The sequence below is a fragment of the Pantherophis guttatus genome, chromosome 2 (genome assembly GCF_059756535.1).
Source record: "Pantherophis guttatus breed Tessera chromosome 2, ASM5975653v1, whole genome shotgun sequence".
NCBI lineage: Eukaryota > Metazoa > Chordata > Lepidosauria > Squamata > Colubridae > Pantherophis > Pantherophis guttatus.
The window spans coordinates 80,389,782-80,404,394 of record NC_142064.1 but is presented as its reverse complement, the minus strand read 5'-3'; the positions used below and the strand labels follow the sequence as shown (position 1 = coordinate 80,404,394).

The 14,613-nt window shown below is 49.8% G+C and overlaps 1 long non-coding RNA gene across 1 annotated transcript; it reads left to right on the top strand.

Moving 5' to 3' along the window:
- The first annotated feature begins 3,637 nt into the window (after positions 1-3,637).
- Positions 3,638-9,756, top strand: LOC148115171 (uncharacterized). Its single transcript, XR_015732287.1, has 3 exons — positions 3,638-3,816; positions 8,191-8,571; positions 9,611-9,756. It is a non-coding gene; the product is annotated as an uncharacterized LOC148115171 (long non-coding RNA).
- The last annotated feature ends 4,857 nt before the right edge of the window (positions 9,757-14,613 follow it).

The following is a 14,613-nucleotide window of genomic DNA, read 5'->3' as shown; positions in this document are numbered from 1 at the left end:
GTATCTCATGCAGAAAAGAGGCATGATCTTGGAAAATAAGATCTCAAGGTTTTCATAATGTAGCTCAAGATGGTTCGGTTTCATTGTCTACAACCATCAGAAGAAAACCTTTACTTCATGGTTGGCATTTAAGAAATTATTGGAACACCAATCATCCCAGGGCCTCCTAAAGAGCAGCCAGTAATAAGTAGATGGAGTCTTGCAAACTTTAGTTATGGATCAAAGCAGGTTTAGTGACTTAATGACAAGATTAGACAGCAGTTGGATGATTCCATTATTGTATTCTCAACTAATCTACAGTAGCTCAGCCTCCCACTAAAAAGATATTTTATTTAGGATTAAATCTTTGTCTTGCTTTTAGGTAAACATAATAGTTATGAAAGCAAGTAGTGAATGGGAATGATTTATTCACAAAAAACTGAGGCGGGGGAGTTAAACCTTTCAGAGAACTCATCAGATGGCAACTGAACAACATAAAGATTTTTCTCTGATGTAAATGACATAATGAATAGGTTAACATTGTGTTATAAAGAATTAATAATTATACCTGACAGCAACAATATATCAAAGTAATTAAATTAAGCAGAGATATCATAACTAAAGGTACAATTTATATACTGCTATAATGTTAACTGGTCCTGATTTATTGATGGGATGAGTATAAAAAGAGCCTTCGTGGCGCAGCAGACTAAAGTGCTGTTAAATAGCACCAGCTGCCTGCAATTACTGCAAGTTCAAATCTCACCAGGCTCAAGGTTGACTCAGCCTTCCATCCTTTCGAGGTAGGTAAAATGAGGACCCGGATTGTGGGGGCAATAAACTGACTTTGTATAAAAAAGAACACCGCTTGGGGGGGGGGACGAAAGCCCTACTAAGCAGGTATATACAAAAGTATGAAAGGCTATTGCTTAACGCATTGTAAGCCGCCCTGAGTCTCCGGAGAAGGGCGGCATATAAATCGAACCAATAAATAAATAAATAAATAAATAAATAAATAAATAAATAAATAAATAAATAAATAAATAAATAAATAATTTAGAATTCAGGATTACCCTCTAACTATGTTAGCGAAACAAGCTTCATTCATGAAATGTTTAGAAAAAAACTGAAAACTATTTGGGGTTGCAGATGATCCATATCTTCAAATCAAGAAACAAAATCCTAACCTGATTTTGTTCCTTTTGTTGCATTTCATTGATAGTAAAATCTTTCTCATACTTTTTCCCCCTCATACTCTTTTTGCATAATCTAATATTATGCAAACACTCTACATACAGACATATAGAACTATATGAAAAGCTATAGAAAACATCCAATTTCTAAGAAAACTGGACACCGTTCCACAAATATTGGTGCCATATTAAAATTTGTTTGTGTTTTAAATGAAAAACAATGCTATCCTTGATTTGGAAGACTCCAACCTAACATGGGTTCATGAAAATAGCAACCCAGGGAGGGGCAGAATTCTCTTATTTCTCTCTGGGATTTGAGATTAATTGTATTAATTGTGTTTTTATTTACATATCAAATTTATATGAAGTTACAAAAGGAGACCAAAAACACAAAGGAGACAAAAAAAAAAGACCAAAACACCTCCCCATCAGCAATCAACACTCAGATAAATAGAATCAATACCAAGATTAATAGAGTAGAGTAAATGAGAAATGGTTTTACTATGCAATCAACTCTAAGCAGAACCTGTACAATAATATTAAAAAAAAATATTTATCCATTACAAACTTTACCATGATCATATGAACAGATCTCAAATGACAGTGAGTTCCCATATTTAAATCCATGTGGACTACCTAAGCATCAAGTGCCTTCTCTGTTGTAGTGTCTGCCCTTCCACAACATTATTTCCCCTTCAACCCCCAAGATTCAGACGAGTCTATACTATAATGGCATTTGCCACGTGGTGTGGTTCTCCTATTTTGTAGGATTTTGTACCTTTTGTTACTGGTTTTTCTCATTATGTCAATAGACGAGCTCTCCAGAATCACTGTTCGTGAGTTGGGCAGCCATATAAACCATCTAAATAAATAGATTTTTTAAAAAATATCCTAATATTTTTTGTCCCTTCAAGTCAGTTTTGTCTCCTGGTGAGTGCCTGGACAAGTCCTTGCACTTTTCTTGGCAAGATTTTGGAAGTGGTTCAAATATAGTAGCCATTGCCTCCTTCCTAGGGCTGAGGGAAAGAGACTGGCACAAGGTCACCCAGCTAGCTTCATGCCTAGGGTGGGATTAGAACTATGGTCTCCCATTTTCTAGGCTGATGTCTTAAGCATTACACCTATAGCAGAATGTACACAGGTTACACACTGTATTCTCCCTGTATCAGTGGTGGGATTCAAATTTTGTTACTACCAGTTCTGTGGGCGTGGCTTGGTGGGGCGTGGCTTGGTGGGTGTGGCAGGGAAAGGATACTGTAAAATCTCCATTCCCTCCCCACTCCAGGGGAAGGTTACTGCAAAATCCCCATTTTCTCCTGACCATCTGGGACTCGGGAGGCAGAGAATAGATGGGGGCGGGGCCAGTCAGAGGTGGTATTTACTGGTTCTCTGAACTACTCAAAATTTCCACTACCGGTTCTCCAGAACTGGTCAGAACCTGCTGAATACCACCTCTGCCCTGTATGCCCCACAGCTTATAGAGACTATTTTATTGTTAGTGCGAAAACCTGAAAAGACAACCTAAGCAACTGAATGAAACAATTTGGTCTTGTGAATACTCTTGCAGTATGCATAAAATCCTGGGAAAGCTACTTGCAATAGCAAAGCAATCAATTCTCGAACAGAAGATTAGCTATACCGATCAAAAGTGGTAGACTGCTGATAGATGAACAGTCATTACTTTTATTTGGAAGTGGTTCCGCATTGCTGAAATTCTGGTAGAATCCTAAAAATTGGGGAAGACAGGTTCATCCATTTTCTGATGTTAGGTGAACAGACAGTAATCCAGTATCAAAAGTAGAAAGTAAGCAATTTCCTGAGCTAGCTCAGAAAATAAATGTAGAGGCTCAAAAAAAAACATGCTTCAAAGGAAAGGCAAGTATTGCAATTTCCTCAGATCTTCAATGGTTCACATGACATTGCAGCTGGATAATTTTCCATCTCCTTCTTTTCCAGGGTGGAATTCAGGGTTCCTGCTCACCAGCCAATGGGGGTTCCCCAACCCTGTAACCATCGAACCCTTAAGGGAAGAATGGCATATTCGTATTATATTATAAAATAAATACAAACCTGACACTTCTTTCACTTTGCTGGATGAAAAACCATCCAAGATCACAATAGACAAGATACATTTCCCATTCTATATCTGAAATACAGGTAGTCCTCAACATACGACCACAACTGAGCCCAAAATGTCTGTTGCTAAGCGAGACAGTGAATTTTGCGACATTTTTTTGCCACAATTCTTAAGGGGATCACTGCAGTTGTTAAGTTAGCAACACTATGTTCTGCCCCAGCTACAGAACCCAAGAAATGTAGCACACACAAAACTCCGAACAACTCCATTTACTACAAATAGTCTTTTTTCAAATGCAGGCTGTTATGTCCTTATAAGGACATCCGCCCTGATTGGCTGCCAGCCATCGGGCGGGAGATTTGAATCCCTGTCAAGGGGCGGTACTGTTATAAACTGGATCTAGCCCAATAACTCAAAGACATAGCCCAATTCTTTTCAGTAGTTTTATTGTTGATCAGTTGGTACTGGAGGTCACTGACCTTGTACCTTTCTCTTTCAGGTATACATCTGGAATGAGCTGTGGACCATGCGGTTGGACCTTTTGTACCCAGGAGGAGGGGTCAAGAGGTAAGGAGTGGTTATAAGGATTATGGGATATGTGGTTAGTTAACCCTTGAGGGTCCGGGGGATCAGGGAGACATGGCAGTTAGGCATTTTATCATGACAAAACCCCCTCTAAATGCCTAACTGGGTACCTGAGGCGGTGTTAGCATACATACAGAGAATACACTGGTACAGGCATGAATTATAAGCAAACACGCATTTTTGACATGAGGTAAGCATGTTGTTTATGTGGTAGGGGTTTAGTGAGAATATCTGCTGTTTGCTCCTCTGTGTCACAGTGCACTGCCCTAATGAAGCCTATCTCTGAAAACTGCCTGACGTGTTTGTATTTAATGTCAATGTGCCTAGAACGCTGACCTATGGCATCGGCCCTAGAGATTTCTATCGCTGCCTTGTTGTCTTCGTGGATAACTATTGGATATGAGGGCTCAGCCCAGATGTCGCAGAGCAGGTCATCGAACCATACTAAATTGTTTGCGGCCTTTGATAGGCAAACAAATTCTGCTTCCGTGGTTGATGTGGCCACCAGTTTTTGCTTTCCAGTGTACCAGTGGATGGGGCAATTGTTGAGTAGTAGCACGTAGCCTGAGGTGCTTTTTCTGCACTCTATGTCCCCAGCCCAGTCGGCGTCAGCGTAGCAGGTCAGCTTTGGTTCCTTGGATGTTTCTGGTTCTAGGCAGAGTAGGGCATCTGCACTAAATTTTAAGTATCTAAGTAGTCTTTTGATGGCGTTCCAGTGTGTTACCGTAGGTTTGCTTACATGTCTGGACAGCAGGTTGACGGCCAAGGCGATGTCGGGCCTGGTCCAGTTGGATATGTACAGCAGTGACCCTATCGTTGATCTATATAGTTTGTTGTCTGTGAAGGGTTCAGATTCCTCATACATGGTTTTCAGGAACTCGGGTTGCATGGGGGTCTCGCTGGGTTTTGCTTCGGACATGTTGCATTTGGACAGCAGCTCGATGATCTTTTCTCTCTGGGAGAGTCGGAAGCCCTTGTTGGTTTTTATCACTTGGACCCCTAGGTATCTGTCAATCTTTCCAAGTGACTTTAAGGAGAAGTGGCTACCTAGGTCGGTGGCGAACTTGTCACACCTGTCCTTGTGCTTGCTGATGTACAAGATGTCGTCCACGTAAACGAGCACACCTTCGAATGAGTCGTTTTCTCTCCTCGTAAAGAAGCATTTGTCAGCTGAGGTGGCCTCGAAGCCCATGGATCTGAGGGCCTTGGCCAAGCAGTCGTACCACCTTTTGCCCGACTGCTTGAGCCCGTACAGGCTTTTGTTCAGCAGCCAGGTTTGGTTCTTGTCTTTGTTGTACCCAGGCGGAGCTTTGACGTATATTTCCTTATCCAGCTCGGCGTGCAAGTATGCTGTTTGTACGTCGAATTGGAAGACCTCCAAGCCCAGGATGGTGGCCACCACCAGGGCGCTCTTGACGCTCTCTGCCCTGACGGTTGGCGAGTAGGTGTCCGTATAGTCTTCGGGGTATCTTTGGGCGAAACCCTGCGCGACTAGTCTTGCCTTGTATAGGACCTTGTTGTCCTCTAATGTTTTAACCCTGAACACCCATTTGGTTCCTATTGGTTTTTTGTCCTCTGGAACTTGGGCAGGTGAGTATACCTGAAGGTCCTTTAGGCTTTCCATCTCCTTCTCCATGGCAAGCATCCATTTTTCTTTCTCCTCCCGGGGGAGCTCGAGGATGTCTTCGTATGAGCTGGGCGTGAAATGGGTGTTGTGGATGGTCATAACGTAGTCCTCTAGCTTCTTTGGTAGCTTGTTTCTAGTTTCTCTGATTGGCCTACTGGGGGTTGGCTCGGTCTCCTGCATGATGTCTGCCTCTTTGTCCGTCAGGTCATCTATCTTCAGTGAAGGGTGCCCTTCTTTCCAACCTTTGACGCTTGTCTTGCGATGGTTGGCCTTGTGCCCTGTGACCTCTCTGACCTCCCTTTCCTCTTGGCCATGCTCGAACGTGACTCTATTGGCTGGGATGTCATTGGAGTGTACCCTCGACCAGTTTGCGTTTTCGTGGAAACTGGCTGATCTGGAAACCACAAAACGGTTATTGTTGTCGACAAATCTGTAGCCCTTTGTGCCCGGTTCGTAACCCACGAACCTTAACCTTTTTGATAATTTTTCCCCTTTTCTTCTTAGCTGTCTGGGAATGTGGACATCAGCTGGGGCGCCGAATATGTGTAAATGTGCGATGTTGGGCTTTCTGTTGTATAGCATCTCGTATGGTGTCTTATTGATAGAGCTTGACCACAGTCTATTCAGGGTGTAATTAGCGTAGTGTATTGCCTCTGACCAGAAATGCTGCCCCATCCCAGCATCCTCCAGGGCGCATCTCATCATGGTTTGCAACACTCCGTTCTTTCTCTCTGAGACTCCATTTTGAAAGGGAGAGAAAGGTGAAGAGGTGTAATGCGCTATGCCCTGCTCCCTCAGCCACCTTGTGAATTCTTTGGCCATGAATTCTGACCCCCTATCAGTCATTATCTGCCTTATTTTCATGTTATGTTGCATATCTACTCTTCTGTGGAATTCCTTAAACCTTTGGAACACTTCGTTTTTGTGTCTGAGGGAGTAGACATACCCGTATCTGGTGTAGTCATCTACAATCGTGAGGAAGAATCGCTTCCTATGTCCTACAGAGGGTTTCATTGGCCCTACCAAGTCCATATGCACCAATTGGAAGGGGTATTCCGTGGTTCGTTTGGATCCCCTGGGGATGGCCTTAACCTTGATCTTGGAACGCTTACAAACTGAACACTCTAAGTAGTTTTCGCAGTTCTTTACTTTGAGACCTTCGGTACATTCCGTCATTTTCTTTACAATGGGGAAGCTTATGTGTCCCAGTCTCCTGTGTAGGAGGTGGGCGCAGTTATCATGTAATGGTTTGCCGATAGATACAGACTTGTTTGTCTTCTCATGGCTACACCCTGCCTCCTGCTGCACCCCCTCTGTTTCTGGATACTTATCTACCTCGTGGTTTGTGCTGGCATCAATGCCTTCTTCCTCCCTTGCGTTGGGTGTGAAGTAGGGAAGCCCCTCGTGTATGGTTACCTTTCCTATCTCTTTCCCTTGCTTGATCAAGTGTGCCTTTCCATCTTTAAATTTTATTTCTATATTTGTGTCTCGTGTCAGCTTTGTGATGGCTAGCACGTTGTGGGGGATTTCTGGTACGTACAGTACTCCTTTTAGGTCCCCTACCTGTGTGATGTGTACGTTTCCCTTTCCCACTACTTTGACCTTGCTTTGGTTTGCTACCTTTACTTCTGAGTCTATTTCTGTGAGTGAATCTAGCAGCTCTGGGTTACAAGTAGTGTGACTTGTGGCCCCTGAATCCAGGAGCCATGTGTTTCTCTCTGCCTTATGTTTGTCATTTGGGTCATCGTGCCTGATCCCATACATGGAGCCAGAGTTACTGTCCCTGGAGTGGTCTCTGCGCTCATGGTGTTTCCTGGGGTTGGGTGACCATCCTCGCCCTCTTTCCTTTGGGTGCCTGCGTTCGGGTGACCTTCCCCCTCTACTGTCGTGCTGTCCCCTATCCCTATGATTCCTGGGGCAATCCTTCTTTAAGTGGTTCCTTGATCCACAAGAATAACATTCTGAGGTATCCCTGGCCCTATCCTGGAAATCCACCCTTTTTGTGGGTCTAGGGTCCCCTTTGGCTAGTTGGCGTTCCCTCCTCAGAGTGTCCTCTGCAACGAGCTGACTGGTCAGTGCGCTTAGTGTGAGGTATTGCAAGTTGAGGCTATTTAGTTGGGTCATGAAGATGTCCCAGCTGCTATCAAGAGAGTTTATGATTATGCTTATCATGCTCTCTTCAGTGATGATTTCCCCCCTCTGCATGAGTTCTGCCCTTGCAGCATTCATCTTTAAGATGTGCTCACTCATGGGGACCCCTGCCTTATGCTTGGTAGAGTGGAACTCCCTAGATAGTCTAGTGGTGGTGGCTCTGCTTTGACTATAAAACAGGTTACATAGTTTTTGCATAATATCATAAACAGTTAGATTGTCCTCAATAGATGGATACATAGCAGATGGAATGGAGGTTAACATGATACAAAATGCCCTGTGATGAATGCAGTCAATTTCCAATGACCAGGGCTTTTGGGGAGGTTTGTTAGCTAGGAACAGTGCATTCTCTCTCATGAGAGCAACCCTTAATTGTTGGCTCCATTCTATAATATTACCCCCATCTAACTGCAGTTTTGGCAAATTGGCATAATTTGCCCCAGAAATGTTAGTAAGGTTACTTACTGGGGGGAGCTGTCCATGGTCCAAGTTGTGATTAAACTCACAATAAGGCTTTGGGATGTCTGTGGCCATTCTGTACTTGCTTGGATCTATGCAATTTGCTTCTCTTATTACAGGCAGGTACTGGGCATGCGCGAAGCTCATTCCGCGCTGGAGTCCATCGGGTGAGGTTCCTGTTGCTGGAGCTCCCAGGCCTAGGCCTAGGCCTGTCGGTGGGAGGCTGGACCCGCCCCCGGTGGGTCCGAAGATCCCCCCTGAGGCTGGACACCACTGCTGGACGGTCGGATCCCCGGCGAAGAAGGGGAGAAGGTGAGGGGGCGACGCGGTCGTAAGTCGAGGACTTTCGCGGGTCGGCGGCGCGGCAGCAGCGGAGGTCGTAGGTCGAGGATTCCCTGCACCCAGCGGCTCGGCGGCGATGGCGGCGACGGCGGCTGATCCTCCCTCGTGGTCGCTGGTCCCTGGTCGTGTGGACTGGCCTGATGGGTGTCGTGGCGTTGGTGAGTAGCCGGTTCTTCTTCTCTGCCTCGGGCCTCGCGTTGCCGGTGTAGCGGGTGGTGAGTTCGAATCCTGCGGTTGATTTTTCCTGCAGGTGGGCGGTCTTTTGTGCCGGTTGTTGGTGTGCGCGGTGTTTTTAGTTGGCTGTGACTCGGTTGCCCGGTCTTTGTTGGTTGTTCTGGCCTTCTTGTGCCCTCCAGGATTTCTCTTTGATTTTTTGAGTGCCGCAGGGGGCTCGAAAGCGGAGCCTAGGGCAGCGGTGATGGTCTCGATTGCCTTTTGCAATTCGAGATCGGTAGGCGTTTTTCTTTTTGTTATTGCGATCTCTTCGTGGTCGCTCTCAGAGCTGGGTTCTTCGTAGTCACTTTCTGAGCTCCCCTCGTCTGTTTCGGGGTTCGGGCATTTTCGCGCCAAAGGATTCAAATCCTGGCTTCCCATTGGCTGGTGCTCGTCCCAAGATGGCCGCCGGGAAGTGGGCACGGAAATGGATTCTGCCGGCTCAGGATCATCAGGTTGGGGTGGCTTACCCTTTTTTGCTGGCTTTTCCTTCTCGGTTGTTTTTGGGGCCTCGATCGCTGCTTCTTGTTGTTCGAAGAGGCTTTGAAGGTCCGCGATGAGGTTTTCTTTGTCGCTGTTTCCCTCCATCAGTTTTAGGATGGAGAGTTTGAATTTTTTCATTTTTTGTGTTGTTTCTTCTTCCGGGGCGGTGATCTCCTTGGATGGCCCCTCTTCATCTGATTGTGAGTCCAGGCTGGAGTCCTGCTCGCTTCCAGCTTCTGTCTCCTCCATGGCTGTGGCTTTGGTTGGAAGCTTCTCAGCCATCTTCTTGGTAAGAGCTCTGGTCTGTGCTCTGTTTGCTTCTTCTGGGTAGGTGTTGGGTTCAGTCATTGTCTGGAGTTATGGGCAACCGACCTCTGCTACCAATTTGTTATAAACTGGATCTAGCCCAATAACTCAAAGACATAGCCCAATTCTTTTCAGTAGTTTTATTGTTGATCAGTTGGTACTGGAGGTCACTGACCTTGTACCTTTCTCTTTCAGGTATACATCTGGAATGAGCTGTGGACCATGCGGTTGGACCTTTTGTACCCAGGAGGAGGGGTCAAGAGGTAAGGAGTGGTTATAAGGATTATGGGATATGTGGTTAGTTAACCCTTGAGGGTCCGGGGGATCAGGGAGACATGGCAGTTAGGCATTTTATCATGACAGGTACGTCTGCCGGGAGCGAATATAAGGAGAGCTCCGGCAGCGCGCCAGCTGTCTTGACTCGTTACTTTGTAATGAATAAAAGTAGCTTAATGTATCGAGCTGGTCCAGTCTTCTTTTCCCTGCACCGGATCTAACACTGGCGACGAAGGACTAGAGAGAAGAACCTTCACAAGACTCTTGGCACGATCGCCCACCGAACAAAATCACCACACCACAGCGATCTTCCAGAATGGCTACCCCGCAAGCCCCGATGACCGCGCTGAACCCGTTCGACCCATCCCGGGAGAAGTGGAGGTCATACATGGTCCGATTCCGGCAGTTCCTGCGAGGCAATGGATACCAGAACCTCGATGAGGAGAGAAAAAGAGCCCTCTTCCTGGCTCATTGTGGATCGGACGTTCTGGAGATGGCGATTGACCTCGTGGCACCCAGGGACATCGAGGAGATGTCCTGGAACGACCTGCAGGAAGTCCTACAGAAGCACTATGCACCTACAGGCACCCCCATCGCAAACAGGTTCACCTTCCAGCAAAGAAACCAGCGGGAAGGTGAATCCATCAAGGAATTCGTGGCAGCGCTTCGCCAAATCGCTGCCAACTGCGAGTTCGACAATGTGGACAATGCCATCCGGGACAGCATTGTGTTTGGAATGCGAGATGTGGGGCTGCAGAAGAAGTTCCTCAGCCGGAAGAGGATTCCGCTCAAAGATGTCCTCGACGAGGCAACGGCGGCTGAAACGTCTGAGCAAGCAGCCGCCGCGATGGTAAAAGCAAGGGGGATCCATAAGATCCACAAGTCGGGCCCGACCTCATCAGACGAGGCAACCACTCAGTCCGAGTCTGATGAGGAAATGGCCGTCCACAAGGTGTCCCGCCCCCCCAGGCGGGAAAACCCACAGCATGGCGACCGGGGAGAGCGATGCGGCAGCTGCACAGGCGACCACCCCAGGGCAAACTGCAGATGGAGGGACGCGACCTGCCGCCGATGCCTGAAGAGGGGCCACATCGCAGAGGCCTGCAGAGCCACAGATCCAGCCCCGGAACCACCCAGACCACGATTCAGGGAAAATCGCAAAGATAACCAGAGGACATCCAAACGGTCCTCAAACCAGTCCCGGCGCGGGGAGGAGGAATATCCCCGCAACAGAACGGTGCACCAGACCACCACCATTGCTCACACAAGCGACGAGGGAACCACCAAGTTCCACGTGACGCTGCTAGCAGAGGGGTCACCATGCAAGATGGAGGTAGACTCCGGATCCGCCTACTCCATCATGGACTGGCAGCACCTACAGCAGCTGAACCCGGCATACAAAAGGACCCAGCTGAAAAACCCGAAGGCGAGACTTGTGGACTTCAACGGGAATCCCATTGAAATCCTAGGCAGAGCCACAATGCAGGTGAAGTACAACGACTTCAACGGAAAGCTACCCGTCACCATTGTGCAGCACAGCCGACTGAACCTGTTGGGCGTGGAGTGGTTCAAGCCACTGGGACTTTCACTTCAGGGCATCCACGAGATCCGCAGGGACGAACTCGACTCCATCATCGAAGAGTTCAAAGAAGTCTTCGATGGTAAACTGGGGAAATTTGTGGGGAGGCCAATCTCCTTTAATCTGGACAAGGGAATCACCCCAATTGATGATCAAACCCCGCCGAGTTCCATTTGCCCTGCGGCCCAAAGTAGACGAGCAGCTGGATAAGCTGATCGCCCAGGGCGTCCTGGAACCGATCGATCATGCCTCATGGGAGACCCCCATTGTGACCCCACTGAAGCATGATGGGTCTGTGCGCATCTCTGCTGACTACCGTTGTACCATCAACAAGGCGTTGGCACAGAGCACATACCCAGTCCCAGTGGTGCAACATCTGCTGCATTCCCTGGGATCTGGATCAATTTTTGCGAAACTGGACCTGGCCCAGGCTTACCAGCAACTGCCAGTGGATGACAAAACGGCGGAGGCTCAAACAATTGTCACGCACAGGGGGGCATTTAAATGCAACCGCCTCCAATTTGGAGTCAGCGCTGCCCCTGGCATCTTCCAATCCATGATGGAACGCCTTCTCCAAGGCGTTCCAGGGGTGGTGCCTTACTTCGATGATGTGCTCATCTCCGGTGACTCAAGAACCCAACTCCTTGAAAGGCTCAGGCTTGTCCTGCAGCGGTTCAAGGCCAAGGGTTTGAGGGTCAGGCGGGACAAGTGCATCATAGGAGTACAGGAAGTCGAGTTCCTGGGCTTCCTCATTGATAGCACAGGCATCCACCCCACCAAATCAAAAGTGGAAGCAATCCATGAAGCTCCAAGCCCAAAAAACAAAACGGAGCTTCAGGCTTTCCTTGGGTTGCTCAACTTTTACGCCATTTTCTTAAAACAGAAAGCCACAGTTGCTGAGCCACTCCACCGCCTGCTGGGAAAATCGGCTTCCTGGAAGTGGGGCCAGGAAGAGGAAGCGGCATTCCGGGCCATCAAAGGACTATTGACGTCCAAAAGCGTCCTCATTCAGTACAGCGAGACGCTCCCCATCAGACTGACCTGCGACGCGTCGCCTTACGGGGTGGGGGCAGTCCTCAGCCACGAACTGCCCAATGGCTCGGAAGCCCCAATCGCGTACTTCTCAAAGGCTATGTCCGGCGCAGAACGGAACTATAGCCAGCTGGACAAAGAAGCCCTGGCCATCGTGGCTGGAGTGAAGCACTTCCACGAATACCTCTACGGAAGAAGCTTCACCATAGTCACAGACCACAAGCCTCTCCTGGGACTCCTCGCAGGCGACCAACCAACCCCGACCTTCATGTCCCCAAGAATGACGAGATGGGCAATCTTCCTAGCTGGCTACTCCTATAGGCTTGTGCACCAGCCAGGCACAGCCATAGGAAATGCTGACGCCCTCAGCAGATGCCCGTCGAAGAAGCCGGTCGAAGACCCAGCCCCCACGCTCCACCTACTGCACATTGATGACAACGCCAGCTGCCCGGTGTCATCCGCAGATGTGGCCGTCCACACCCAAAAGGACCCCACACTCCGCAAAGTGAAGTCCTGGATCCTCAGAGGGTGGCCATCGGGAAAGCCAGAGGAAAGGTTCAGCCCGTTCGCCAGGAAACAGGAGGAGCTGTCCACCATGAAGGGCTGTCTGCTATGGGGAGACAGGGTGCTGATTCCAAGCACTCTGCAACGGCGAACGTTGGAGACCCTGCACAAGGGGCACCCGGGCATCGTCCGCATGAAGGCACTGGCACGGAGTTATGTCTGGTGGCCCTCCATGGACAAAGACATTGAACAATGGGTCTCCAGATGTGACCCGTGCCAAGAAGTTTGCCCAGCGCCGCCGCAATCCGAGGTCGCGAAGTGGGAGACCCCCAGCAACCCCTGGTCGAGGGTCCACATTGACTTCGCGGGTCCGATGCAAGGGCGACACCTCCTCATCGTGGTAGATGCCTTCTCCAAATGGCTCGAGGTGGTGCCCATGGCATCTACCACAACGGACGCAACGATCCGAGCCCTGCGCCGTCTTTTCGCCACTCATGGTCTACCGGATGTGCTAGTCTCAGACAACGGCCCCCAGCTCACATCCCTGGCCATGGAGTCCTTCCTGGCAGGACTGGGCATCCGCCACGCCCTGTCCGCCCCTTACAGGCCGGCCGGAAACGGACAAGCGGAACGCATGGTCTGACTGACCAAAGAGGCCCTCACCAAGATGGGCCCGGGGGACTGGCAAGAGCGCATAGACAATTTCCTCCTCACCCAGCACATCACGCCACACGCCACCACCCACAAGAGCCCGGCCGAACTGTTGATGGGCAGAAGGTTGAGGTCACCCTTGGACCGGCTGCACCCCCAATACAGCCCGGAAGTGACCGCAACCGCCAGCCGCCCGCTTCGCGCCTTCAGCAACGGAGATTCAATTTTCGCGCTGAATTTCAGCGGCTCTCCTAAGTGGCTGAAGGGGAAGATTGCCAGCACAACCGGCCCCAAATCCTACATCGTCGAGTTGGAAGATGGACAGTTCACGAGACGTCACATCGACCAACTCCGAAAAAGGTGGGGGGGAGCGCATGAAAACCAGCCTGACGAGGGAGGCCTACAACACCCCGATGAGGTAGACCTCCAACACCCCGGCGAGGTAGGCCTACCACACCCAGACCAGGCAGGCCTACAACACCCCGGCGAGGTAGGCCTACGACACCCCGGCGAGGTAGGCCTACCACACCCCTGCGAGGCAGAGCAGCACCACCCCGTCAAGGTCGGCCCAGCCCACTACCAGATGCTGTCACGCCGGCAGCCCAGCGAGGTAGACCGGGGCCAACCGCACGGAGGATGACAACACCAACCCAGCCAGGTGGGCACCGGGCACAGCAAGGCCAGGGACCACCAACCCAGCCCGCAGGTAGACCGGGACCTGCCCAGAGGAGGAGCAACGCACCCCACCAGTCACAGCAGCCCATGCCAGCCCAGCCAGGGAGACTGCAGTTCAAGGCGAGTAGACCGGGACCCAGCCAAGATGGGCAACCCACGACCCACGGGCGAGGGTGGCACACAACTCACCGATGTGGGGGACCCCCGCCCATCACAGGAGACAGCCAAGAAACGACACCCCGACCAGGATGGCCCCAGGCACCAACCAACGGTAGACCAGGGACTCGGGGGAAGGGGAAGCCGACAACAACCCGGCCAGGGAGACCTGCACCACCCCGGCAGGGGAGACCTCCGCCGCCCCGCGGAGGTAGCGCCGCAACAACACCCCGACCAGGTCGACCACCGCCAGCCAGACAAGGTAGACCAACGCCAGCCCAACCGAGGGGACCAACGCCACCCCTGTGAGGTCGGACGGCACAAC